General features: G+C 42.0%; 1 pseudogene; it reads right to left on the reverse strand.

The window, feature by feature from the left end:
• LOC116589403 lies at positions 1–27,945 on the reverse strand (annotated as a pseudogene).

The raw sequence follows: 27,945 nt of genomic DNA on the forward strand, positions 1-27,945 counted from the left end.
CTATGGGGACATAGCTTCAGGGGCTGAGGGGAATAATGGAGATTCAGCCCCTGGGAGAGCACCATCAACAATACAACCTGAACTGAACCCCTGCTCTGAAAGGCTCACAGGCTCCTCTGAAGAAGAAGGTGGGTTGTTAAGGAATACAGGGGTCTGTACAGGCCCACCCACCCCAGAGCAGATGGTCAGGGACACATCTCCTGACCTCAACCTGAAGTATGGAAAGAGAGTCCAAGAGGAGGACGCTAGTGGGAAAGAGGAAAGGTGGGAGCCATCAGTCATGTCATAGAATGAGACATCCCCTTCCTTCAGGTCCAGGAAAACATCTACCATGTGGGGAATTGGCACAAGGAGTTCTGAATTACAGGGAGAGAACGGAATTTATTTGTATACATTCCCACAACCCAGAAGCCCTTTTCTGGGGATTCCTTGTACCAGCCCTTCCTCTCCACATCTCTCCTACAGAACTCCAGCACCCACTCACTTCTGTCTCTATTCCTGAACTTCACTACCCAGTAACAGCACCCTGATTGATGCCCTCCTGACTTAAGATGCAACACTGTTTTTCTGGGTCCTTAATTGTATATTTCCAGGTCACAGAAGACTTTTCATCATAAACACCAAGGTTTGGATGTGCAGACCCTGGATCCAGAGTGACAGACACTTCAGAGAGAATTGCCAAGCATTTGAGGTCTCCCCTTGCCCTATAACAATGCACACATCAACCACCCCTACCTCCAGACACCTAGACGCATGTGGTCAGGGTTAAGTCTCCTGATATTAGAATCTTGTGACTCAAGCACACACTCCACCAACCAGGAGAAGTAACTAAAGACTGATCCCGGAGGACAAGTCTGGATTCCAACACTGAAGGGTATCTCTTTAGCATCTGATAACATCCACAGCCACCAACCCACCTATGTGACTTTCACCACCCAATTTGAACCCACTGCCACTGATGGGGCCAACATCTGTGTCACCACAGCAAGCTGAGGAGAGGTGAGCCACCCCTGAGCAGCAGTAGGAGGACATAGAAAGAACTCAAAGTAACTCACAAGGCAGGAACCTCTCCTTCCACCAATCTACAAAAGAACCACATGTTTCTTGTTAAGGCTTTGACAAGTCTGAACACATTGGGGTCTATATCTAGTCTTCTGAAGAACACTGATGCAAGAGTTACAAGGAAATATCTTTTGGAAACATTCCCTGATGCATTTATTTCACACACACACACACACACGCACACATAGCCATCATGCTACAGCCTTCCCATTAAAGCCAAGCCATAAAGCTTAACACCACTGAGAGGCTGTGTAACAACCTGAGAAGAAGAATCTATGCCCAGATTTCACTCAAATTATGTTTTCTAAATCCTTAGCCACATATCCATCATCAAAGCTAGGTTTTCTTGAAACAAATGGGGGAGATCAAAATACAAGTACACAAGGCATACTTCAAAACACATACCTTAAAACACTGGCACCTGCAACAGTCAGTTAAACATCTGGCTCCTGACTTGAGTTCAGGTCATAATCTGAGTGGTTGGATCCAGCCCCCCTATCAGGCTCCAGATTCCGCATAGAATCTTCTTGAGAATCTCAACCCTCCACCTGTTACAATGCCTCTAAATAAATAAACAAATAATAAAGTCTTCTTTTAAAAATTTTATTTACTTGAGAGAGAGACAAAGGTAGTGAGAGACAACAAGAGCAGGGAGGAGAGAGAGAAGCAGTGTCCCCACTGTGCAGGGAGCCCAATGTGAGGTTTGATCCAAGGACTAAGGTCATGACTTGAGCCAAAGGCAGCTGATTAAGAAACTGAGCCACCCCTGGGCCCCTAAAATCTTTTTTTTTTTTTTTTAACAACAACAACAACAAAAAAGCCAAACCATGGAGGAGCCAAGATGTCCTTCAACAAATGAATATATAAAAAAAGATGAGGTTCATATATACAATGGAACATTATTCAGCCATCAGAAAGGATGAATACCCACCATTTGCATTGACCTGGATGGAACTGGAGGGGATTAGGCTAAGTGAAATAAGTCAAGCAGACAAAGATCACATGGTTTCACTCATATGTGCAACATAAGGAATAGCATAGAAAACATTAGGGGAAGGAAGAGAAAACTGAAGGAGGGGAATAAGAGAGGGAGAAAAAACTACGCGAAACTATGAACTCCAAGAAACCATCTGAAGATTTCAGAAGGGTGGGGGTGAGAGGATGGGGCAGCCTGGTTGTCGGTGCCCGAGCGGCTTGTAGCGCGTGCGCAGTGATGCTTCTGGGCTCCGCTGTGCCCGCTCGTTGCCTCAGCCACCGCTGCCTCAAGCCATCGCCACTGCCGGGTGGCGACGGTGCGGAACTGTTCCGGCTGAGCCCGGGGCGGCCCCGGCGCCACAGGGCTTTTTCGGTGCCCGAAAGTAAACACGCCATTAAGATGACAGCTGGATGTGAGCCAGTAGGCGGAACTTAGGATTTTGTATCTATGTGGCTGCGAGTGATTGGTTGAGCAACCTTGGTATATATAGACGTGCACGGGCGGGGGGGAGAGAGAGATCCCAACAGCTACGCAGAAATAAAGCTTGCTTCGCTGAGGTCTCCTGGTCATTCTTGCTGGCGAGAGCGACACCTGGTGATAGGTATTAAGGAAGGGATGTGTTGTGATGAGCACTGGCTGTTAAATGCAAATAATGAATCATGGAACACTAAACTAATGATGTACTGTATGATGACTAACATAATAAGTATTTTGGGAATGCAAGTTGATGCAGCCTCTTTGGAGAACAGTGTGGAGATTCCTCAGGAAATTAAAAATAGAACTTCCCTATGACCCTGCCATGGCACTCCTGGGTATTTACCCCAAAGATACAGACGTAATGAAAAGAAGGGCCATCTGTACCCCAATGTTTATAGCAGCAATGGCCACAGTCGCCAAACTGTGGAAAGAACCAAGATGCCCTTCAGCGGACGAATGGATAAGGAAGATGTGGTCCATATACACTACGGATTATTGTGCCTCCATCAGAAAGGATGAATACCCAACTTTTGTCGCAACATGGATGGGACTGGAGGAGATTATTCTGAGTGAAATAAGTCAAGCAGAGATAGTCAAGTATCATATGGTTTCACTTACTTGTGGAGCATAACAAATAGCATGGTGGACATGGGGAGTTAGGAGAAGGGAGTTGAGGGAAATTGGAAGGGGAGGTGAACCATGAGAGACTATGGACTCTGAAAAACAATCTGAGGGGTTTTAAGTGGTGGGGGGTGGGAGGTTGGGGGGACCAGGTGGTGGGTATTAGAGAGGGCACGGATTGCATGGAGCACTGGGTGTGGTACAAAAATAATGAATACTCAGGTGCCTGGGTGGCTCAGTTGGTTGAGCAACTGCCTTCGGCTCAGGTCATGATCCTGTACTTCCAGTATCGAGTCCCACATCGGGCTCCTAAGCTCCTTGGGGAGTCTGCTTCTCCCTCTGACCTTCTCCTCTCTCATGCTCTCTCTCACTCATTCTCCCTCAAATAAATAAATAAAATCTTTAAAAAATATGAATACTGTTATGCTGAAAATAAATAAAAAATAAATTAAAAAAAAGTATTTTACCCGTATTCTTCATGGGAAAAATATTTTTAATTAATTAATTCATTCATTCATTAAATACATCATCATCATAAAATACATCAATTTAGCAGAGAAGGAGAAATGCTAAATATGATTATTTGATCATCATTTTTCACATACATCCCAAGAATCAGCAAGGCTCTCTAAGGAGCCTCACGCATCTGGACCCCTGGTTTCCTTCACCTCTGGCTTCCCCTTCTCTGCTCTCACAGTTTATATCCCTGATCATAAATAGAAACAGCCAAAAAGGAAAAGCACATATTACACAGGTTCAAAGGGCCCAGATTCCTAACCTACCCCAGTGCTAAAGGAACCTCTGGATAATTTTTCATTGCTTTAGGATTCCCCAGACCACACTCCTGTCCCCACACCACTGGAAAATCAAGATGATCTCATTATCAGAAGCAAATTTGGTTATGTGATTTCTTTTAAACAGCTGAAAACAAGTATAAGTCCTCTCGGAAATCTCTCAAACAGGTATCAAGAGTTTATTACTTTTCATACACGCAAATAACATGCACACCTTCTTGTATACTGCCCACTAAAACAATCACAGCTGTGATTTGGGGTCTCATTTCTACCACTCTTATCTGCCCATGATCTCCACAAAGGAATCTTTGGCTCCCCACTTTCCTTTTCAACTCCTCTTTTTCCTAACACATTTTTTCTTTCCTGATTTGAACTCCACATTTCCCTACTAAAGATTTTTATTCCCAGGGGTACAGGTCTGTGAATCACCAGGTTTACACACTTCACAGCACTCACCAAAGCACATACCCTCCCCAATGTCCATAATCCCACCCCCTACTAAAGATTTTTAGCTCTTGTAGTTTTCTCCTTTTGCATCTTCACACTTTGCTTCCAATAAACTCAAACAAGTTAAGCCCATCGGGTAAGAGCAATATTCTCCTAAAAGGAAAGATAATGGTTATGAACAATTATCAGTAGCTGTTTTTAAAAACACATACATATCAGGTATCATAATATTAAATATTTAATATATAATATATATTTATAATATAACATGATTATAACATATATAAGTGATTGCTCTTCTTATGCAACAATATACAAAAGATATTGTATAAAATTTCAGGTGGTTCACAGACCCCACCCCCAGGAATCCATAAATATCCTGGTGGTTCTGCCACCAGGTTCTGCCATCAGATTCAGATCACCTGCTCTAAAGTATTTAATTTCTCAACACCTAAGGAGGCTTAAAGGAAGAAACCCAGTTCCAACAGGGAGTCAGAACATGAGGAAGCAAAATAAAGACCATCATGCCAGAGGTCTAGTAAGAAACAGGAAAATCAAAGTCAGAGACAAAAAAAAAAAAAAAGGAATTTCAGGGGAAAGTGGATTCAGAACCAAGAATCCACCTAGGAAGACCTGAGTCCTAATCAGACAATCTTGGTTTCTGAAATCCTCTACACACAACAGTTTCTGATTTATAAAGACACTATACTGTTCCAGACTCCCCTTATAAATGACCTCTTTTTTGTCAATGCACCAAATAAAGTATGAATTGAGCAGTGGGTTCAGAGGGTGTTTGTAACCCTAACAGTGACCTGCAGCAGAGAATGGGTCAGAATGGAGGCAGATCTGTATTCCCAAGGAAAATCCTTACAGTGTTAAGAAGAAAAAGACAAAAGTGACAAGGGGAGCATGGATACCAACCCCATCCTGGTGTAGGGTCTGTGACATAAAAGGTGGCTGAATTAATCCTGGGGACATAAGGTAACAGGAAACTCAGTAGCTTACCTGCATATAGATGTGCCTTCCTCCAGACTGAAAGGAATACATCCTGTTCAGACCTCAATCAGAACAAGTCTGCTCAGCATTTGTCTACTGACACTTGCCTGCCCTCTGGGCTACAGGTGACACTAACTGCAGAGTGGGGAGAGGATGGACAGGAAATGACCTCCTGCCATGTGCTGACATACACTGTATAAAAAATTACAGGGGGTTATTACTGGGATAGATACAAGATGGTGGGGAAGTAGGAGGAGGCGCCATTTCAACCTGTACCCTAAAGTGAGCTGATTACCTACCAAAGAACTCCGATCACCCACGAAATCAGCCTGAGATCAGAATTATACATGTCTGGATCTCTACAGGGGCAGAAGACACCAGTAGGCAGGTGGGAATGTCGGACTGATACCAGAAGATAAACAAAAGGGGGAGGGAGCCACCAGAGGTGACCAATCGGAAAGTACTACCCCAATACGAGAGCGCCCTGCATCTGGGGACCAACATAAACTTGGAGACTGGTAGAAAGCACTCAAAAAGAGCAAAAAATTGTGAGGGGGGAATTGTGGGAATCGGGGCAGCTAGGGACAGGGGCTTAAGTCCCCGGACCCAGGAAGCCTCCCCTGGCGCTGAGCCAGAGAGATTATGGTGGAGAAACCAGGTCTTGGTCCCTGAGCCACCAACACACCCAAGAACACATAGGGTCTGGCTCCTGTGAGGGACTGGGAGCCTCGCCAGATGGCAGAAAGCCGAGCTGTGCTAACAGAGCCTGAGACTCACGCACACCTTACCTTCCCCTGAGAGAGGTGCATGAAGGCCCAGCCTGGTGCTCTCTGACTCACGCCCTGCTATCAGAGCCTGAAATGCGCAAGCGACCCTCACCCTCCCCTGAGAGAGGGGACCCAGAAAGACCAGGCACTCCCAGCCCAGGCCAGCAGGAAAATCTCAGCCTGCAATCGCTGCCTGGAACCTCTCTGGCAGCCGTCTGGAGCTGCCCAGAGAGCCGCCACTGCCATAGTTTTGGGTACAAGCAGAAGATCCTGCATCCCCAGGGACCATGATTTGGAACCTGCTCTGCCAGCGGCCAAGGGGGAATTTATTTGGGCTCTGCAGCTCCCACAGGGGAACAGACTGAGGCTTCTCTCTGAGAGGGAGGTCAGGGTGCAGTTTGCTTTCCTCTAAACCTACAAAAACCATCAAAAGCAGTCAAGGTGAGAGAAAAAAAAGTGAACAAACATAAAAACCTCCAGAGAACAAAAGCCTGAAAAAACCGGTTTCCTCAGAGCCCACCCCCTTGAGGGGGGCAGGAGGATTTAACTCAGGGAACATCATTGACTGAAAACCGACGTGGCAGGCCCCTCCCCCAGAAAACCAACAGGTTAAGAAAAAAAAAAAAGATGACAAGAGAACAACCACCACTACTTCATAGGAAAACTTTTATTATTAACTCGTTCCCTCTATTAAGGTTCATTTTTTTAAATATAGATAATTTCTTAACCTATTTACCATCACAGTGAGATGTCCAGTACATCACATTCCATAATAATCTTCTAACCTGAAATTTTTGATACATACACCCGTGTTTTCTTTTGCATTTCTATTTTTTTTATTTTATTTTTAAATTTTAGTTTCGTCTACTTTATTCCTTTTCTATTTTTATTTTATAATATTCATGTAGAGTTGAACTTCAAGATAATCCCCTTTGCCCAGTCAATGCTACCACTATAGGTAAACCAATTTTTAATCCCCCTTTATCTTAGGAAAGTTGAGTCCTTTAACAAAGATATCAAGATACATCCAGGAAGAATCAAAACAACCTGCCTCGCCCACACTGAGAATTTATTACCCCTCTCCCATCTTTTTCTTCTGCTAGTGTTTCTGTGTTTTTGTGTTTGTCCTGATAGTATATAAATCTTACACTTGGGGTACTTTTTGACGAGGTTCTTCCTTTATTTATATCTATATATATTTTTTTCTCCTGTCATGTACTTTTAAAAGTATTTTTGTTTGTCTGTTTTTGTTTCTATACTTCATAAATCTTACCTTGGGGCCCATTTGGGCTGAACCTTCTCTTTCATCTTCCCTTTCTTTTCTGTCTGTCTGTCTCTCTCTTTCCCTATTTTTTTTCTTTTTTCTCTTGTTTGGGTGAGGAATCCTGATTGCTCAGAAGCATTCTAGGGTGCACCTTGACAGCACCACGGTGGATACATCCAGCTACATTTGTTCAGTCATCTCTCACCAAAATGACTAGGAGGATGAATGCCCAACAGAAGAAAAATACAGAGGATGGACCTTCTGCAACAGAGCTAATAGCTATCAACATAGACAATATGTCGGAAAGAGAATTCAGGCTAACAATTATCCAGGCAATAGCTAGGTTGGAGAAAGACAAGGATGACCAAATCGAATTGATTCGGGAAGAACTGAAAGCGATGAGGGATGATGTTCACAATGTTAGGGCAGAACTGAAAGCTACTAGGAATGAGGATCACAATGCTCTCATGAGTTCCAATCTAATCTAAACTCTGAGACAGAAGAAAGAATTAGTGATCTGGAGGACAAACAGATAGAAAGAAAGGATCAGGAGGAAGCCTGGAACAAACAGCTTAGAAACCACGAAAACAGAATCAGGGAAATAAATGATGCCATGAAGCGTTCCAACGTCAGAATTATTGGAATCCCTGAAGAGGAGGAGAAAGAAAGAAGTCTAGAAGATATAGTGGAACAAGTCCTTCATGAAAATTTTCCCAGTCTCACGAATGGAACCAGTGTTCATGTAGTAGAGGCCGAACGGTCTCCACCCAAGATGATAGATTCCAAAAAAACATCAAGGCACCTTGTAGACAAATTGAGGAATCATAATTGTAATACAATCTCTTGAAAGCCACTAGGACAAAGAGAGGCTCCTTACTTACAGAGGAAAACCTGTCAGAATAACGTCATACCTGTCCACAGAGACCTGGCAAGCCAGAAAGGGCTAACAAGATATATTCAGGACACTAAATGAGAAGAACATGCAGCCAAGAATACTTTATCCAACAAGACTGACATTCAAAATGGATGGAGAGATAAAGAGTTTCCAAGACTGGCAAGGCTTAAAAGACTATTCAACCGCCAAGCCAACACTACAGGAAATATTAAGGGGGGTAGTATAAAAGAGGAAAAATCCTAAGAATAACATTGAACAGAAATATAGAGACAATCTACAGAAAGAAAGACTTCAAAGGTAACACGATGTCAATAAAAACGTATGTATCAATTATCACTCTCAATGTAAATGGCCTAAATACGCCCATAAAAGGACACAGGGTTGCAGATTGGATAAAATGACAGGACCCATCCATATGATGTCTACAAGAGAACCATTTTGAACCTAAAGATACACCCAGACTGAAAGTGAAGGGATGGAGAAGCATCTATCATGCCAATGGGTCTCAAAAAAAGGCCGGTGTAGTGATTCTCATATCAGATAAATTAGATTTTAAACTAAAGACTGTAGTCAGAGATCCAGAAGGAGACTACATAATCCTTAAAGGGACCATCCACCAAGATGATCTAACATTGTAAATATCTATGCCCCCAATATGGAAGCAGCCAATTACTTAAGAAAACTGTTAATCAAGATAAAGAGTCATATTGATATGAATACATTAATAGTAAGAGATCTTAACACAAAACTCTCAGAAATACACAGATCATTGAAGCAGAAAATCAATAAAGAAACAAGAGCATTGAATGACACATTGGACCAGATAGACCTCAGAGATATATACAGAACATTCCACCTTAAAGCAACAGAATACTCATTCTTCTAAAGTGCACATGGGACCTTCTCCAGAATAGACCACATGCTGGGTCACAAATCAGGTCTCAGCTGATTCCAAAAGACAGAGATTATTCCGTGCATATTCTCAGATCACAAAGCTTTGAAACTGGAGTTCAATCACAAGGAAAAGTTCCGAAGGAACTCAAACACCTGGAAGCTAAAGACCACCTTACATAAGAATGCTTGGATCAAGTAGGAGATCAAAGAAGAACTGAAACAATTCATGGAAACCAATGAGAATGAAGACACTTTGGTCCAAAACCTATGGGATACAGCAAAGGCGGTCCTAAGGAGGAAATACATAGCCATCCAAGCTTCCCTCAAAAAAAAAGGAAAAATCCATTTGTATGTCTTCATTGGAGAGGTGTCTGTTCATATCTTCTGCCTACTGTTTGATATGATTGTTTTGTGTGTGTTGAATTTGAGGAGTTCTTTATAGATCCTAGATATCAACCTATTGTCTGTACTGTTATTTGAAAATATCTTCTCCCATTCCGTGGGTTGCCTCTTTGTTTTGTTGACTGCTTCCTTTGCTGTGCAGAAGCTTTTGATTTTGATGAAATCCCAAAAGTTTATTTTCGCTTTTGTTTCCTTTGCTTTTGGAGACATATCTTGAAAGAAGTTGCTGTGGCTGATATCGAAAAGATTACTGCATATGAAAGACCCCCTCTCCCCTTGCTAAAGGCTTGATTAAGTACCCTATTGTCCCCACAGCACCCCCCTCTCCCCTTGCTGAAGGCTTGATTAAGTAACCTATTGTCCCCATAGCCGGATGGCAACACATACCAGGATGTCTATGGTCAACCGGCCTGTCAAAAGGGAAGACAAATGAGAAACAGAGTGTACCTGGGACTTTCCAGAGTGCTGAGCCAAGGCCCGCCAGAACAAGCCGATGTGTCCTTGCCTTAAACCCAGTGCCTGACAATGCTTGATTTAAATTTACCAATCAGATTCCTGTAACCAAGCATCTGCTTCTGTAAGCTTGCTTCCTGCCACCCCAACCTTACCCTATATAATCTGCTCCCTAACCTAGCCCAGCACGCTCAGTCCACAAAGGCTGATGCGTCCGCAGGCGCCTGTGTAACCAATAAACCTCTTGCAACTTGCATCCAGTGGAGGCTTGGTTGTCTGCTTCTTGGGTGCGGATCGAGGGTCTTTCACATATTTTCTCTTCTAAGATTCTGATGGATTCCTGTCTCACATTGAGGTCTTTTGTCCATTGTGAGTTTATCTTTGTGTACAGTGTAAGAGAATGGTCGAGTTTCATTCTTCTACATATAGCTGCCCAGTTTTCTCAGCACTATTTATTGAAGAGACTGTCTTTTTCCATTGTATATTTTTTCCTGTTTTGTCAAAGATTATTTGCCCATAGAGTTGAGGTTCCATATCTGGGCTCTCTACTCTGTTCCACTGGTCTATGTGTCTGTGTTTATGCCTATATTGCTATCTTGGTGATCCGTGCTTTGTAGTAAAGTTTGAAATCAGGTAATGTGATGCCCCCGTTTTATTTTTGTTTTTCAACATTTTCTTAGTGATTCGGGGTCTCTTCTGGTTCGATACAAATTTCGGGATTACTTGCTCCAGCTCTTTGTAGAATACTGGTGGAATTTTGATCAGAATGGCATTAACAGTATAGATTGCTCTAGGCAGTATAGACATTTTAACAATATACTTCAGATCCAAGACATGGAATGGTCTTCCATCTTTTTGTGTCTTCTTCAATTTCTTTGAGTGTTCTGTAGTTCCTTGAATACAGATCCTTTACCTCACTTCTCCAATGAGGACATACAAATGGCTATCAGACACATGAAAAAGTGTTCATCATCACTAGCCATCAGGGAGATTCATATTAAAACCAAACTGAGATATAACCTTACACCATTTAGAATGGCCAAATTTGGCAAGACAGGAAACAACATGTGTTGGAGGGGATGTGGAGAAAGGGGAACCCTCTTCCACTGTTGGTGGGAATGCAAGTTGGTGCAGCCTCTTTGAGAACAGTGTGGGGATTCCTCAAGAAATTAAAAATAGAACTTCCCTATGATCCTGCAATTGCACTACTGGGTATTTATCCCAAAGATACAGATGTAATGAAAAGAAGGGCCATCTGTACCCCAATGTTTATAGCAGCAATGGCCACGGTCACCAAACTATGGAAAGAACCAAGATGCCCTTCAATGGACGAATGGATAAGGAAGATGTGGTCCATATACACTATGGAGAATTATGCCTCAATCAGAAAGGATGAATACCCAACTCTGTAGCAACATGGACGGGACTGGAAGAGATTATGCTGAGTGAAATCAGTCAAGCAGAAAGGGTCAATTATCATATGGTTTCACTTATTTGTGGAGCATAACAAATAGCATGGAGGACATGGGGAGATAGAGAGGAGAAGGGAGTTGGGGAATTTGGAAGGGGAGGTGAACCATGAGAGACTCTGGACTCTGAAAAACAATCTGAGGGTTTTGAAGGGGCAGGGGTTGGGAGGTCGGGGTACCAGGTGGTGGGTATTAGAGAGGGCATGGATTGCATGGAGCACTGGGTGTGGTGCAAAAATAATGAATACTGTTATGCTGAAAATAAAAAAAAAAATTAAAAAAAAAAAGGAAAAATCGAGAATACACCAGCTGTCTCTAAACCTTAAAGAACTGGAGACCCAACAATAAATCAAACCAACTCCACACACAATAAGGGAAATAATCAAGATTAGAGCAGATATCAATGAGGTAAAAACCAGAGATACAGTAGCATGTATTAATGAAACTAGAAGCTGGGTTTTTGAAAGAATCAATAAGATTGATAAACCATTGGCCACACTAATCCAAAAGAAAAGAGAGAAAGCTGCTATAAACATTGGGGTACAGATGGCCCTTCTTTTCATGACATCTGTATCTTTGGAGTAAATACCCAGTAGTGCAATTGCAGGATCATAGGGAAGTTCTATTTTTAATTTCTTGAGGAATCTCCACACTGTTCTCCAAAGTGGCTACACCAACTTGCACTCCCACCAACAGTGTAAGAGGGTTCCCCTTTCTCCACACCCCCTCCAACACATGTTGTTTCCTGTCTTACTAATTTTGTCCAATCTAACTGCTGTAAGGTGGTATCTCATGTTGTTTTAATTTGAAGCTCCCTGATGGCTAGTGATGATGAACATATTTTCATATGTCTGATATCCATTTGTATGTCTTGATTGGAGAAGTGTCTGTTCATATCTTCTGCCCATTTTTTTTATATGATTATCTGTTTTATGTGTGTTGAGTTTGAGGAGTTCTTTATAGATCCTGGATATCAACCTTTTGTCTGTACTGTCATTTGTGAATATCTTCTCCCATTCCGTGGGTTGCCTCTTGGTTTTGTTGACTGTTTCATTTGCTGTGCAGAAGCTTTTGATCTTGAGGAAGTCCCAAAAGTTCATCTTCACTTTTGTTTCCTTTGCCTTTGGAGACATATCTTGAAAGAAGTTGCTGTGGCTGATATCAAAGAGATTACTGCCTATGTTCTTCTTCAGGTTTCTGATGGATTCCTCTCTCACATTGAAGTCTTTTATCCATTTTGAGTTTATCTTTGTGTACAGTGTAAGAGAATGGTTGAGTTTCATTCTTCTACATATAGCTGTCCAGTTTTCCCAGCACCATTTATTGAAGAGACTGTCTTTTTCCACTGTATATTTTTTCCTGTTTTGTCGAAGATTAATTGACCATAGAGTTGAGGGTCCTATGTGGGTGCTCTACTCTGTTCCACTGGTCTATGTGTCTGCTTTTGTGCCAGTAGCATGCTGTCTTGGGGATCACTGCTTTGTAGTGATCATGTGGTTTTATCATATGGTTTTATCATATGGTTTCACTTATTTGTGGAGCATAACAAATAGCATGGAGGACATGGGGACTTGTAGTTAAGATTGAAATCAGGTAACGGGATGTCCCCAATTTTATTTTTGTTTTTCAACATTTCCTTAGCGATTCAGTGTCTCTCTGATTCCATACAAATTTCTGGATTATTTGCTCCAGCTCTTTGACAAATACTGGTGGAATTTTGATCAGAATGCCATTAAAAGTATAGATTGCTCTAGGCAGTATCGACATTTTAACAATGTTTATTCTTCCGATCCAAGAGCATGGAATGGTCTTCCATCTTTTTGTGTCTTCTTCAATTTCTTTCATGAGTGTTCTGTAGTTCCTCGAGTATAGATCTTTACCTCTTTGGTTAGGCTTATTCCCAGATATCTTATGGTTCTTGGTGCTATAGTAAATGGAATCAATTCTCTAATTTTCCTTTCTGCATTTTCATTGTTAGTGTATAAGAAAGTCCCTGATTTTTGTACATTGACTTTGTATCCTGACATGTTGCTGAATTGCTGTATGAGTTCTAGTAGTTTGGGTGTGGAGTCTTTTGGGGTTCCCATATAAACAATCATGTCATCTGCAAAGAGAGAGAGTTTGAATTCTTCCTTGCCAATTTGGATACCATTTATTTCTATTTGTTGTATGATGGCTGTTGCTAGGACTTCTAATACTATGTTGAACAAGAGTGGTGAGAGTGGGCATCCTTGTCGTGTTCCTGATCTCAACAGGAAGGCTGCAAGCTTTTTCCCATTGAGGATGATATTTACTGAGGATCTTTCATAGACCGATTTTATGAAATAAAACTGTGGAAAGAACCAATATGCCCTTCAACGGACGAATGGATAAGGAAGATGTGGTCCATATGCACTATGGAGTATTATGCCTCCATCAGAAAGGATGAATACCCAACTTTTGTAGCAACAGGGACGGGACTGGAAGAGATTATGCTGAGTGAAATAAGTCAAGCAGAGAGAGTCAATTATCTTATGGTTTCACTTATTTGGGGAGCATAACAAATAACACGGAGGACATGTGGAGATTGAGAGGAGAAGGAAGTTGAGGGAAATTGGAAGGGAGATGAACCATGAGAGCCTATGGACTCTGAAAAACTTCCTGAGGGTTTTGAAAGTGTGGGGGGTGGGAGGTTGGGGGAGCCAGGTGGTGGGTATTATGGAGGGCACACATTTCATGGAGCACTTGGTGTGGTGCAGAAACAAGAATTCTGTTATGCTGAAAAGAAATAAAAATTAAAAAAAAGAATACTGTGGCTTTATACAGAATTACACACAGAGTGTCAAAAGTATGTTGTTTATCAGTAAGTTGTCAGCAATATTATGGCAATAATGCAGGCTTACAGTCCTTTGACCTGTCTTCCTTTTAAGGTATACCCCTGATCTCTTCTTAGTATCCTGGTATCACAGGTACAAAAGTGAATCCAGTCTTATTAGGAAGGTACTCCCTCCACATCTCATCCAGTCCATAACTCTACAGAGTGTCAGTTCCAGTAACTACCTTTTATCCTAATAGTGATGCTCTACATCTTTAGAGTTTTTCTTTATTGTTAGAGCTGAAGAAAATCCCCTTGCTAGAGGATCCATTCATACAGTGGTGTGAAGGTGCTTTGGGTGTTCATATTGCTGCTGAGAACAGTATTGTTTTTTTTTTTAGTTTGTTTTGGTTTGGCTTCAGAGGGAGGGAACATGGAGGCAGTGAGAGACAGAGGGAGAGAGAGAATCCTAAGCTGGCTCCACACCCACCATGGAGCCAACACAGGACTCGATCTCACAGCCTGAAACATCATGACCTGGGTTGAAATCAAGAGTCAGATGCTTAACCAACTGAGCAACCCAGGTGCCCTAATCTTGATGTTGGGGCCAATTCCATGTTAAAACCTGTTAAACCCTTAGGGACTGCCTGGGCCTGCTTAGCCAGTGACTCCATGTTGCCTAGGTAGCCATTTTGTTGTTGCCATGTTGCCTAGGTAGCCATTTTGTTGTTTAATAAATGCCTCAGCAGTTACTGATATCGGTTCCAGGTAACCGTTGCTAAAACACACACCTGAAATAAGGCCAGACAGGTAAAAGACATCCAGTCAGCCAAAGGCACATACATAGAGGTCTGCGGTTGTGCCCTATAAAAACTAGCCTATAAGGCTCTCTGCTTGGCGGGGGGCCTGCTTCCTCCTCTCTCTCTGACTGCCTCTCTGCCTAATTGTGATCTCTGTCTGTCAAATAAATAAATAAAATCTTAAAAACAACAACAACAACAACAACAACAAAAACTAGCCTGTAAGACCAAAAGGGGTCGCTCTCTTTGGAGGTGGCCCTGGCCGGTCATTCCGACTTCTAATGCTTGGCATAGAATAAAGCTTTATGTAACTTATACTTTGTCTTAGTCTCATTCCCCTGGACGGTCAGTCTAACTTCTAATGCATGACATAGAATAAGGCTTTGCATAAATTTCACTTTGTCTCAGTCTCATTCCTTTGATAATGGGCCATCACTTGATAGTTATGATCAGTCATTAATTGTTGCTGCAGGAGGTTTGGATTGGTTGGATTGACAATACCTGATGTGAAATTGGAAACTTGTGTTTATGAACACTAAGATAGTGATTGTGTGTGGTGGATGGTGACTTAGTTTATGGAAATATAGGGAAGGGAGAGCTGTGTTGCACAATGTGTGACCCAAGGATTTAGTGTATATGGAGTCATTCTACTGTTGACACCAAACATATTGAGCAAAAACTGTTAAATTCGTTATGTATGATATAAGTCACCTCCTCTTCTTTCATGGATTATAGAATTTGCATTTTGGGGAGGGAGGCAAGATGGCAGAAGTGTAGTGGACTTCGTTTTATCTGGTCCCCTGAATTTAGGTAGATAACTATCAAATCATTCTGAACACCTATGACTTCAAACTGAGATGTAAGGAAAGAATTGCTGGAATTCTACAAACCAAAAAATGACCACTATTTGCCAAGTAGGAGGTCTGGAGAATCTGAAGGGATATCTCAGAAGATAATCAGTGGAGGGAGGGAGCCTCTGTAAATTGGCTACTAGAAAGTGATATAGCCCCAAAACCCAATATTAGAACCATTATAAATCTGCTCCAATGAGAGACATCCCTGCCTGAAAGGTGCTCAGGTTGTGAAGCATGGCAGAATCCTAGGTATTACAGTGTGGTCTTAGAATCTCCACGGTCACAGAAAGAACAAGGCTGCATGAGCAGACAGAGTTCCTAAGCATTGGAATGAAGAAAGCTGTGAGGGTCAGCAAACCTGGGAGAGGGCCCTTAACTCAGTTCGCCATAAACCATGAACTGCTGCATGATCCGGTGACAGCTTTCCTGCAGGCACCCTGCAAAGGAGAGAAAGGTGACAGCCCTGTAACTTCCTCCAGCAGGGATGGCGCGGGAGTGTGCACAATTGGGAAACCCCTCAGAGTGTAGGGGTACAAAGGACAGAAAACTTGTATCCATATGCCTTCCCCAGGAAGGACAGCATGGAGGAGTGCCTCACCGGGTGACAACTCTCTTTGCGGGGACCCTACAAAGGACAGAAATTCAGGGAGCTTTTGCATTTTGCTAATAGGATCCGAGCAAACACACACCACAGGAGTCTTTAGACTTTGGCACACACAAAAGTGAAGATTACTTATCCCTGAGGGTTTAGTGAAGAGAGGGGACTGCCATGTCTTGGCACCAGGACTCAAGATCAGGCAAGGCCTTATTTGTTTTCATCCTCGAGAGAGATGCAGAACACCTATGGGGAACAAAAGCCACATAGAGCAATCAGTAGCAGTTCAGCCCAACTCAGGGCCCCTGGCAATGGGCTGTTCAACTCCTCCCAGGCAAAGGCACCTGAGATTCAGGGCAGCAGGCCTCTTTGCCAGAAGACCAGATGAAACAACAAGGAACACCAAGTTTGCAGAGCACACTAGAGGACTGAAAAACTCTAGGACTAAAGGAAAGTAATATAGAGAATTTAAGGGTTTTTTTCTCATGATTTGTTTATCTTTTACTTAAAAATTTTCCTTTTCTTATTTCTTTTATTTCATTTTCAATTAGTTTCTTACTTTACTGACTCTTTGTTTTTGTCATTTTTCTTTTTTAAAGGCAGACTGCCACGTGCAGAGCCTCATTTGGGTGTATTTCAGGGTCTGGGAAGCTTAACTCCCCTATGTTCTCCTACAAATGGACATGGAGAGCTTGTTTGGAGGTTCTAGGAGGAGAGCGCAGCTACTCGTATACCCTTGACCCAAGAATGGTCCTCTCCTCTATCGGGGAAGGTCATCCTCTTCAACCAAGTTCACAACTTCTGGAAGGATGTACATGGAGTGGTGAGGGAGTAAGGGGACACCCTCCTAGCCAGCCATATTAGCCGTATCAACCCTGGTGAACAATGGGGTGACAGATGCCACAGCCAGATCACCCTCACATCCTTTAAGTCTTTTTAAATGAACATATAATGTATTATTTGTTTCAGGAGTACAGGCTTGTGATTCATAAGTCTTATACAATTCACATCACTTATGATAGCACATACCCTCTCCACTGTCTATCACCCAGCTATCTTATCCCTCCCAGCCTCCACCACTCCAGGAACCCTCAGTTTTTCTTGAGATTTAAAGTCTTTTATGGCTTGTCTCCCTCACTGGTTTCACCCCATTCCATTTCATTTCATTTTTTCCTCATATCAACCATGATCATCTGCCTTGTCTCTCGAATTCCACACATCAGTGAGATAACATAATTGTCTTTCTCTGATTAACTTATATCTCTTCGCATAATACCCCCTAGTTCCAGCCATGTCATTGCAACTGGCAAGATTTCTTTTTTTTTAATTGACTGTGTAATATTCTAGTGTGTGTGTGTGTGCCTGTGTGCCTGTGTGTGTGTGTATAGATAGATAGGTAGATATAGATATAGATGACATAGATATAGATATATCAATCCCATCTTCTTTATCCATTCATCTGTTGATGGGCATCTAGGCCCTTTCCATAATTTGGTATTGTGGACATTGCTGCTATAAACTTCGGGGTGCACATGCCCCTTTGGATAACTACGTTTGTATCTTTGGGGCAAATACCCAGTAGTGCAATTGCTGGGTCAAAGGGTAACTCTATTTTGAACTTTTTGAGGAACCTCTATACTATTTGCCAAAGTGGCTGCACCAGCTTGCATTCCCACCAACAGGGTAGGAGGATTCCCCTTTTTCTACATCCTTGCCAACATCTGTCAACTCCTAAATTATTAATTTTAGCCATTTTTGACTGGTATGAAGTGGTATCTCATTGTGGTTTTGAATTGTATTTCCTTGAGGCCAAGGGATGTTGAGCATTTCCTCATGTGTTTTTGTCCATAGAATGTCTTCTTTGTACTTCCTTCACCTCCTTGGTTGGTTTTTTTGCAAGGTATCTTATGGTTTTTGGTGCTACTGTAAATGGAATCAATTCCTGAAATTCTCTTTCGACAGTTACATTGTTAGTGTATAGGAAAGCAACTGATTTTTCTGCATTGATTTTGAATCCTGTAATATTACTGAATAGCTGTATGAGATCTAGTAATTTGGGAATAGAGTCTTTTGGGTTTTCCATATAAAGTATTAAAGTATCATGTCATCTGTGAAGAGAGAAACTTTGACTTCTTCTTTGCCCATTTCAATACATTTTCTTTCTTTTTGTTGTCTGATTGCTGAAGCTAGGACTTCTAGTACTATGTTGAACAACAGTGGGGATAGTGGACATCCTTCTTGTTTTCCTGATCTTAGGGGAAGGATCTCTGGTTTTCCATTTGAGAATGATACTCTTTATGGGCTTTTCATAAACGGTTTTTACAAAATTGAGGAATGTTTTCTCTATCCTCATACTCAGAAGACTTTCAGGCAGGAAAGGATGCTGTATTTTGTCAAATGCTTTTTCTGCACCAATTCAGAGAACCATATGGTTCTTCCCTCTCCTCTAATTAACATGTTCTATCCCTTAGATTTGCCAATGTTGAACCACACTTGCATCCAGGGATAAATCCCTCTTGGTCCTGATGGATAATCTCTTTTTTTTTTTTCAGCATAAGAGTATTCATTAATTTTTCACCACATCCAGGCTCCATGCAATCCGTGCCCTCTATAATACCCATCACCTGGTACCCCGACCTCCCATCCCCCACCACTTCAAACCCCTCAGATTGTTTTTCAGAGTCCATAGTCTATCATGATTCACCTCCTCTTCTAATATCCCCCAAATCCCTTTTCCTCTCTAACTCACCATGTCCTCCATGCTATTTGTTATGCTTCACAAAATAGTGAAACCATATGATAATTGACTCTCTCTGGTTGACTGATTTCACTCAGAATAATCTCTTCCAGTCCCGTCCATGTTGCTACAAAAATTGGATATTCATCCTTTCTGATGGAGGCAGAATAATCCATAGTGTATATGGACCACATCTTCCTTTATCCATTCATCCATTGAAGGACATCTTGGTTCTTTCCACAGTTTGGTGACAGTGGCCATTGCTGCTATAAACATTGGGGTACAGATGACCCTTCTTTTCACTACATCTGTATCTTTGGGGTAAATACCCAAAAGTGCAATGGCAGGGCCATAGGGCAGTTCTATTTTTAATTTCTTGAGGAATCTCCACACTGTTCTCCAAAGAGGCTGCACCAACTTGCATTCCCACCAACAATGTAAGAGGGTTCCCCTTTCTACACATCCCCTCCAGCACATGTTGTTTCCTAGCTTGTTAATTTTGGCCATTCAAAGTGGTGTAAGGTGATATCTCAATGTGGTTTTAATTAGAATCTCCCTGATGGCTAGTGACGGTGAACAATTTATCATGTGTCAGATAGCCATTTATATGTCTTCATTGGAGAAGCGTCTGTCCACATCTTCTGCCCATTTTTTGATACGATTGTCTGTTTTGTGTGTGTTGAGTTTGAGGAGTTCTTTATAGATCCTGGATATCAACCTTTTGTCTGTACTATCATTCGCAAATATCTTCTCCCGTTCCGTGGTTGCCCCTTATTTTTGTTGACTGTTTCCTTTGCTCTGCAGAAGCTTTTGATTTTGATGAAGTCTCAAAAGTTCATCTTCACTTTTGTTTCCTTTGCCTTTGGAGACATATCTTGAAAGAAGTTGCTGTGGCTGATATCAAAGAGATTACTGCCTATGTTCTCCTCTAGGATTCTGATGGATTCCTGTCTCACATTGAGGTCTTTTATCCATTTTGAGTTCATCTTTGTGTACTGTGTAAGAGAATGGTCAAGTTTCATTCTTCTACATATAACTGCCCAGTTTTCCCAGCACCATTTATTGAAGAGACTGTCTTTTTTATGTATTTTCATTATTAGTATATAAGAAAGCCACTGAATCTGTACATTGACTTTGTATCCTGCCACGTTGCTGAATTGTTGTATGAGTTCTAGTAGTTTGGGGATGGAATCTTTTGGGTTTTCCATATAAAGAATCATGTCATCTGCAAAGAGAGAGAGTTTGACTTCTTCATTGCCAATTTGGATACCTTTTATTTCTCTTTGTTGTCTGATAGCTGTTGCTAGGACTTCTAATACTATGTTGAACAAGAGTGGTGAGAGTGGACATCCTTGTCTTATTCCTGATCTCAACGGAAAGGCTGCAAGCTTTTTCCCATTGAGGTTGATATTTGCTGTGGGTCTTTCATAGATAGATTTTATGAAGTTCAGGAATTTTTCCTCTCTCCCTATACTTTTAAGCGTTTTAATCAGGAATGGATGCTGGATTTTGTCAAATGCTTTTTCTGCATCCATTGAGAGGACCATGTAGTTCTTTCTCTTCTCTTAATTTGTTCTATCACATTGATTGATTTGCGAATGTTGAACCATCCTTGTAGCCCAGGGATGAATCCAACTGGTCATGGTGGATAATCTTTTTAATGTGCTGTTGGATCCTGTTTGCTAGGATCTTGTTGATAATCTCAGCATCCATATTCATCAGTGATATTGGTCTTAACTTCTCCTTTTTGGTAGGGTCTTTGCCTGGTTTGGGGATCAAGGTAATGCTGGCTTCATAGAAAGTGTCTGGAAGTTTTCCTTCTGCTTCAAATTTTCAAAACAGCTTCAGGAGAATAGGTCTTATGTCTTCTTTGAAAGATTTTTAGAATTCCCCAGGAAATTCTTCAGGTCCTGGGCTCTTGTTTTTGGGGAGGTTTTTGATTACTGCTTCAATCTCGTTTCTAGATATTGGTGTATTCAGGTTGTCAATTTCTTTCTGGTTCAATTTTGGGAATTTATAGTTTTCCAGGAATGCATCCATTTCATCTAGGTTGCTTATCTTATTGGCATAAAGCTGTTGATAATAACTTCTGATGATTGTTCTACTTCTTTGGTGTTAGTTGTGATCTCTCCCTTTTCATTCATAAGTTTATGAATTTGGTCTTTCTCTCTTTTCTTTTGGATTAGTGTGTCCAATGGCTTATCCATCTTATTGATTCTTTCAAAAAAACCATCTTCTTTTTTTTTTTTTTTTAATTTCCAGCATAACAGTATTCATTATTTTTGCACCACACCCTGTGCTCCATGCAATCCGTGCCCTCTATAATACCCACCACCTGGTACCCCAACCTCCCACCCCCCGTCCCTTCAAAACCCTCAGATTGTTTTTCAGAGTCCATAGTCTCTCATGGTTCACCTCCCCTTCCAATTTCCCCCAACTCCCTTCTCCACTCTAAGTCCCCATGTCCTCCATGCTATTTGTTATGCTCCACAAATAAGTGAAATCATATTGCGACAACATGGATGGAACTAGAGCATATCATGCTTAGCGAAATAAGTCAAGCAGAGAAAAAAACCATCTTCTAGTTTCATTGTTACATTCTACTGTATCTCTGGTTTCTACCTCATTGATCTCAGCTCTAATCTTAACTATTTCCCTTTTTATGTGTGAAGTTGTTTTGATTTGTTGTTGATTCTCCAGCTCTTTAAGGTGTAGAGACAGCCAGTGTGTTCGGATTTTTCCATTTTTTTGAGGGAGGCTTGGATGGCTATGTATTTCCCCTTTAGGCTCGCCTTTGCTGTATCCCATAGGTTTTGGACCAAAGTGTCTTCATTCTCATTGGTTTCCATGAATTGTTTCAGTTCTTCCTTGATCTCCTGGTTGGTCCAAGCATTCTTAAGCAAGGTGGTCTTTAGCTTCTAGGTGTTTGAGTTCCTTAGGAACTTTTCCTTGTGTTTGAGCTCCAGTTTCAAAGCTTTGTGATCTGAGAATAAGCAGGGAATAATCTCAGTCTTTTGGTATCAGTTGAGTCCTGATTTGTGACTCAGTATGTGGTCTATTCTTCTGAAGGTTCTGTGTGCACTTGAGAAGAATGAGTATTCTGTTGTTTTAGAGTGGAATGTTCTGTATATATCTATGAGGTCTATCTGGTCCAATGTGTCATTCAATGCTCTTGTTTCTTTATTGATTTTCTGCTTCAATGATCTGTGTATTTCTGAGAGTTTTGTGTTAAGATCTCATACTATTAATGTACTCATATCAATATGACTCTTTATCTTGATTAACAGTTTTCTTATGTAATTGGCTGCTCCCATATTGGGGGCATAGATATTTACAATTGTTAGATCATCTTGGTGGATAGTCCCTTTAAGGACTATGTAGGGCCCTTCTGGATCTCTGACTACAGTCTTTAGTTTAAAATCTAATTTCTCTGATATGAGAATTGCTACCCCAGCCTTCTTTTGAAGCCCATTGGCATGAAAGATGTTTCTTCATCCCTTCACTTTCAGTCTGGGTGTATCTTTAGGTTCAAAATGGGTCTCTTGTAGACAACATATGGATGAGTCCTGTCGTTTTATCCAATCTGCAACCCTGTGCCATTTTATGGGTGCATTATCAGCAATGGCCACAGTCGCCAAACTGTGGAAAGAACCAAGATGCCCTTCAACAGACGAATGGATAGGGAAGACGTGGTCCATATACACTATGGATTATTCTGCCTCCATCAGAAAGGATGAATATCCAATTTTTGTAGCAACATGGACGGATCTGGAAGAGATTATTCTGAGTGAAATCAGTCAACCAGAGAGAGTCAATTATCATATGGTTTCACTATTTTGTGAAGCATAACAAATAGCATGGAGGACATGGGGAGTTAGAGAGGAAAAGGGATTTGGGGGATATTAGAAGGGGAGGTAAATCATGAGAGACTATGGACTCTAAAAAACAATCTGTGAGGTTTGAATTGGTGGTGGGGTGGAGGTTGGGGTACCACGTGGTGGGTATTATAGAGGGCACGGATTGCATGGAGCACTGGGTATGGTGAAAAAATAATGAATACTGTTATGCTGAAATTAAATAAAAAATAAATAAAAAAAGAAGAAGCAAACTGAATTAGATGATTAAAATAAATATGTGTTTTTAGAAATGGCTCAGAGAGATGTCAGGAGTTTGTTGCTTTTCATGCACCCAAATACCTTGCACTCCCTTGGTGTACCTCCCACTTTAACCACTGTGACTGTGATTTCTGTTCTCTCTTCCGCTGCTCTGAGCCACCCAAAATCTCTCCAATGGACTCACAAGCTCTCTACTTTCTTTATTATCTCTTCCTCTCTTCCCTACCAGCTTTCCTTTCCCTAATTTGCTCCTTACCTTTCTGTGGTAAACAATTCTCATTCCTCTAGATGTGTCCTTCTACAAACTTCACACGTTGCCCCTAATAAACCCAAACAAGGTGGAGCCCATCAGGCAAGTGCAATATTCTCCTAAAAGGAATGACAATACTTGGGAACAATCATTAGTGGCTGTTTTTTGAAATCTATACATATCATCTATCATAATGTTATATATTAAACAAACACTATAGATTACAGTGCAATATATTTTAATATATGTTATTCCTCTGCTTTACAAAGATATATACAAGATTTTTACATAATGAGGGTGGTTCACGGACCCCACCTCCAGGAATCCATAACTGTCCTGAAGGTACTGAATCTCAGATTCAGGTCACCTGCTCAAAAGCATTTAATTACTCAGCAACTAAGACGTTCAAAGGAAGAAACCCAGCTTGGACAAGGACACAGAGCATGAGGAAGTGAAATGAAGAACATACCAGGGGACCAGCAAGAAGGAGGCAAATCAAATTTAGGTCTATGAAAAGTAGGACTTTCCGGGTAAAATGGATTCAGGACAACAAATCCACTTAAGAAGATCTAAGTACTAAGCAGGCAAACATGATTTCTGAAATCTTCTAGACATGGGAATTTCTAATCTATACAATCACTACCCTTTTCCAGACTCTACTTATTGACATTGAACAAACCAAAACAATCAGGTGTTTGGAGGGTGTTGCTAACCCCAACAGCCACCTATAGTAGAGAATGTGTCAGAATGGAGGCAGATCTGTGTTCCCAAAGACAGTACCTGCAGTCTTCCAGAGGGAGAAGACAGAAGCATCAAGGACAGCATGAACACCAACCCTGTTTTGATGTGGGGTACATGACACAGAATGGGGCAGAGTTGAGGCTAGAGAGGTAAGACCACCTTGAACCCCAGAGTCACTAACATGAATACAGCTGTGCCTTCCTCCTGGCTGAAAGGGAGCACACCTGGTGAGAACTCAGTCAGAACAAGACTGCTCAGCGTTCATCTACTGACCCTTGGCTGCCCTCTGGAACACAAGTGACACTAGCTGCAGAGTGGGGAAAATCTGGAGAGGAGATGATCTCCAGCCATGCGGTGACAGTATGGTACTGTGGGAAAGTCCCTGGACCACAGGTCAGGAAGTCTGTATCTCAGGCTCAGTTTCATTCCTGCCCACAGCTATTTTGAGTCCTTTGACAAGTCATTCAGCTGTCACTTGCCTCAAAACCTTTAAAAAACCTTACTCTGCTTGCATTACATTTTGGACCTATTAATTGAAAATTATACAATATGGGAAAATATTTTAGGGAATAAAATATACGTTATTCCATAATTGTAAAAAACAATAATGTTACTAAATTCCGTGATTTTGATAACAGAGATATTTAAGAAAGATGTCAAAAGGGAGGATGACTTCAGGACAGGGATGTGAGGTGAGCTCTGGGGTAAAGGTAAACAATCTTTCTCAAATAACACATCCCTATTTTGGGGTTTTGACAGTTCGTCCTACCACATTCTCCCACATAATCTTTCCAGTTCTCTACCCACCACTTTGTGACCACAATCTCCAGGAACTGGAGAAAACACACTCTCCCCAGTTGGTATTATGTGGTCAGGACCACGTCTTTGTTTAATGAACCCCATTTATATTTATACCTTCTTTAATGAAATTTTAGAGCATCTGGCTTTTGGATTCCAAGTGCTAACAGAACTGGTTATATTAAAGGCTAAAAAGCAAGCAATGTGGTGGGTAGGTCAGCATTAGAATAAAGCCAAGATGCACAGCAGACTCCAGGGACCACCATCACCCCCAGATTCCCAATCACTGGGTAGGAAACAGTGGCAAAGACCAGTGAAAGCTCAAGGAGCAGGGTCTGCCTCCCACCAGCTTCCACTTCAGCCCCAGGGAAGGGTCTACATGCCTCTGCATGACACAAAGAGAGAGGATACCTCTTGGCTTAATTAAGACTAAAGACACAGGATACTTGGAAAGTCACTCACCAGCCAGGAAAATGGATTCCCTCCAGTCTGAAAGGCAACACAGGAAACAATGAGCTGAAAACCAGAACATCTCTTACAAAGGGGATGCAGAAAGTTCTGGAGAAAGAATAGAACTTACCAAGATCTGCTTACAGATCATCTGAAAGAAAGTGAAAGATAGGTATAAACTCTCATCACTAAGAACATCAAGGACTACAACTACAAAACCCACCAAAAGATCTCTCTGCACCCTATAAGAAGAACTAACTCCAGACCGCTTGAGCCTCCACAGCTCCAACTGTCCTCTCTGAAACTACGTGGTCACCTGCCCAGGCCAAGGGCCTTCCTTTCCACTTTTCCTCCACACCAGCTTCCACATTCACAGGACTTGGCCCCTGTCCTGCCTTACCTCTGGCATTCAGCACATTTTCATTTATATTCTAGTCTTTTCCTTGTCCTTGTGCAGTATCTCCTGTCACTTTGTGGTATGTTTTCTCTTGGCTTGGTAGGCAGCCCCAAGGATTAAGAGCATTAGCAAGTTCAGGCTCACCGTGAAAGTGGGCTTCCAAGGAGAGGCTCTAGGACCCTCTCAGGAGCACAGAGCAGAACAGACCAGCCAAGCACCCAGGAACACCTGCCCCTCCCTCTCAGAAAGAGCACTGACTTGAAATGAAAAGAGTCATTGCCTTCCCCTGGCCCAAGATGAGGTTGAAGACACAGCAGGTCACATTGCCTGAAGAGCTGTTGCTTACCACCAGAGCAGCCTCCAAACTAAACAGCCTCCCACCGTCTTGAGTGTATATCTCAGAGAATACCAGGAACTTCTCCCGTCTAAGAGCTCCCCACTATACCTGAGGCTTCAGGAGCCACCCCAAGGACATGCATAGCACTTGGACCCCATCCAAAGAGGATTGGATTCTCTTTGAATGTGTACTTGAGGGGTAGAGCCCATACCTGCAAGAGAGAAGCTGGAGAATCCAGGAATCCTGGAAGAGTCTTCCTGTGCACAACTCCAGGGACAGCATTGCAAAACAGTAGCCCTGCTTCAGGGAAGCTATATGCCACTAAGATTTCTGTGGCTGTGTGTAAAACAGCAACATGACAACAATTGGCAAATAACACATATTTATCAATATTTCTACTACTATTAAACAAATAGCCAAAGAGAATCCCTGGAACTCTCTGTAGTCTTCTATTCCACCTCTAAACTCTGTCCCCAAACCTACACACTCAGTTGAGTCTACTTTCCAAATCTCTCTGAAGCCAGATGCCTCCTCTTCCATCCAGCTGCCCCTATAAGAAGTCAAACAGCCAAACTTCCTCTGTGTATCTACAACTGGCCTCCAGTCTCCATCCTTCATGCTGTTAAAGCAAAGCCCTTCACAGTTCTGTTTAAAATTTCCTTAGGTCTGCATCCAAACTCCATTACACAGCACACAAAGACTTGTCTCCACCCTGCCCCCCAAAATTCCATACCTAAATTCCATACCTGTGCCCCACAGAGCATATATGTTCCAGTCTCTGGACTATTTGGTTAACTGTCATAACCACAATAACCATGCTCTCTGTGCCCCTGAAGGTCCATACCATCAACCTGCACGACTATTTGAAACACTATGTGCTTCACTCAGGTACCTGCTCAAGTGTGTCCTCCTCATGAGCTTTTCATGATCAATCTCTTCTCTGTGCCCAAGGACAAGGAGCACCTCTTTATTCCAGGATTGGCACTTCTCAGCACCCTCCCATTCACCTCTCTCACCAACTATGTGGATTCCCTGTGTGCCCAGACTCACCAGCACACTCCTGTGTTTCACATGTGTGTTCCTCTTCTTGGAACTCTCACCCGCAAATATCCTTTCTTCAAAATGCCTACTCACTAACATCTAACATCCTTTAGCCCCCATCCATCTATCTATTTTTTGCCTCTAGAATATAAATGCTGCAGTACAGGAATCTTTCTTTGGTTCACTGACGTGTCAAGGTATCTAAAAGAGAACCTGGTACTTAGTAGGGGTTCTATATATTCATACTGAATAACTGAATAAGTGAACAACTTCCTTTCCTTCATCTGAAAAATAAGAGGCTGATTTACTTAGCTCTGAGGTTGTACCTAACTCTAATACTGCAGGATGGGTCAACTACCCATCTCTCACCTTCACCTCTGAACAGACAGATTCACAGAAGCTTCCTTCTCTGAAGAAGCAGGAATTCAGCCTGTTGCCAAAAGCCTGAACATTGTTGATGTGCAGGATGGCCTCCTCCCAGGTAAGAAAAGTCTTCATCAGTGAGCCCATGAACTCCAT

This window comes from Mustela erminea, chromosome 4, assembly GCF_009829155.1.
Source record: "Mustela erminea isolate mMusErm1 chromosome 4, mMusErm1.Pri, whole genome shotgun sequence".
Lineage (NCBI taxonomy): Eukaryota > Metazoa > Chordata > Mammalia > Carnivora > Mustelidae > Mustela > Mustela erminea.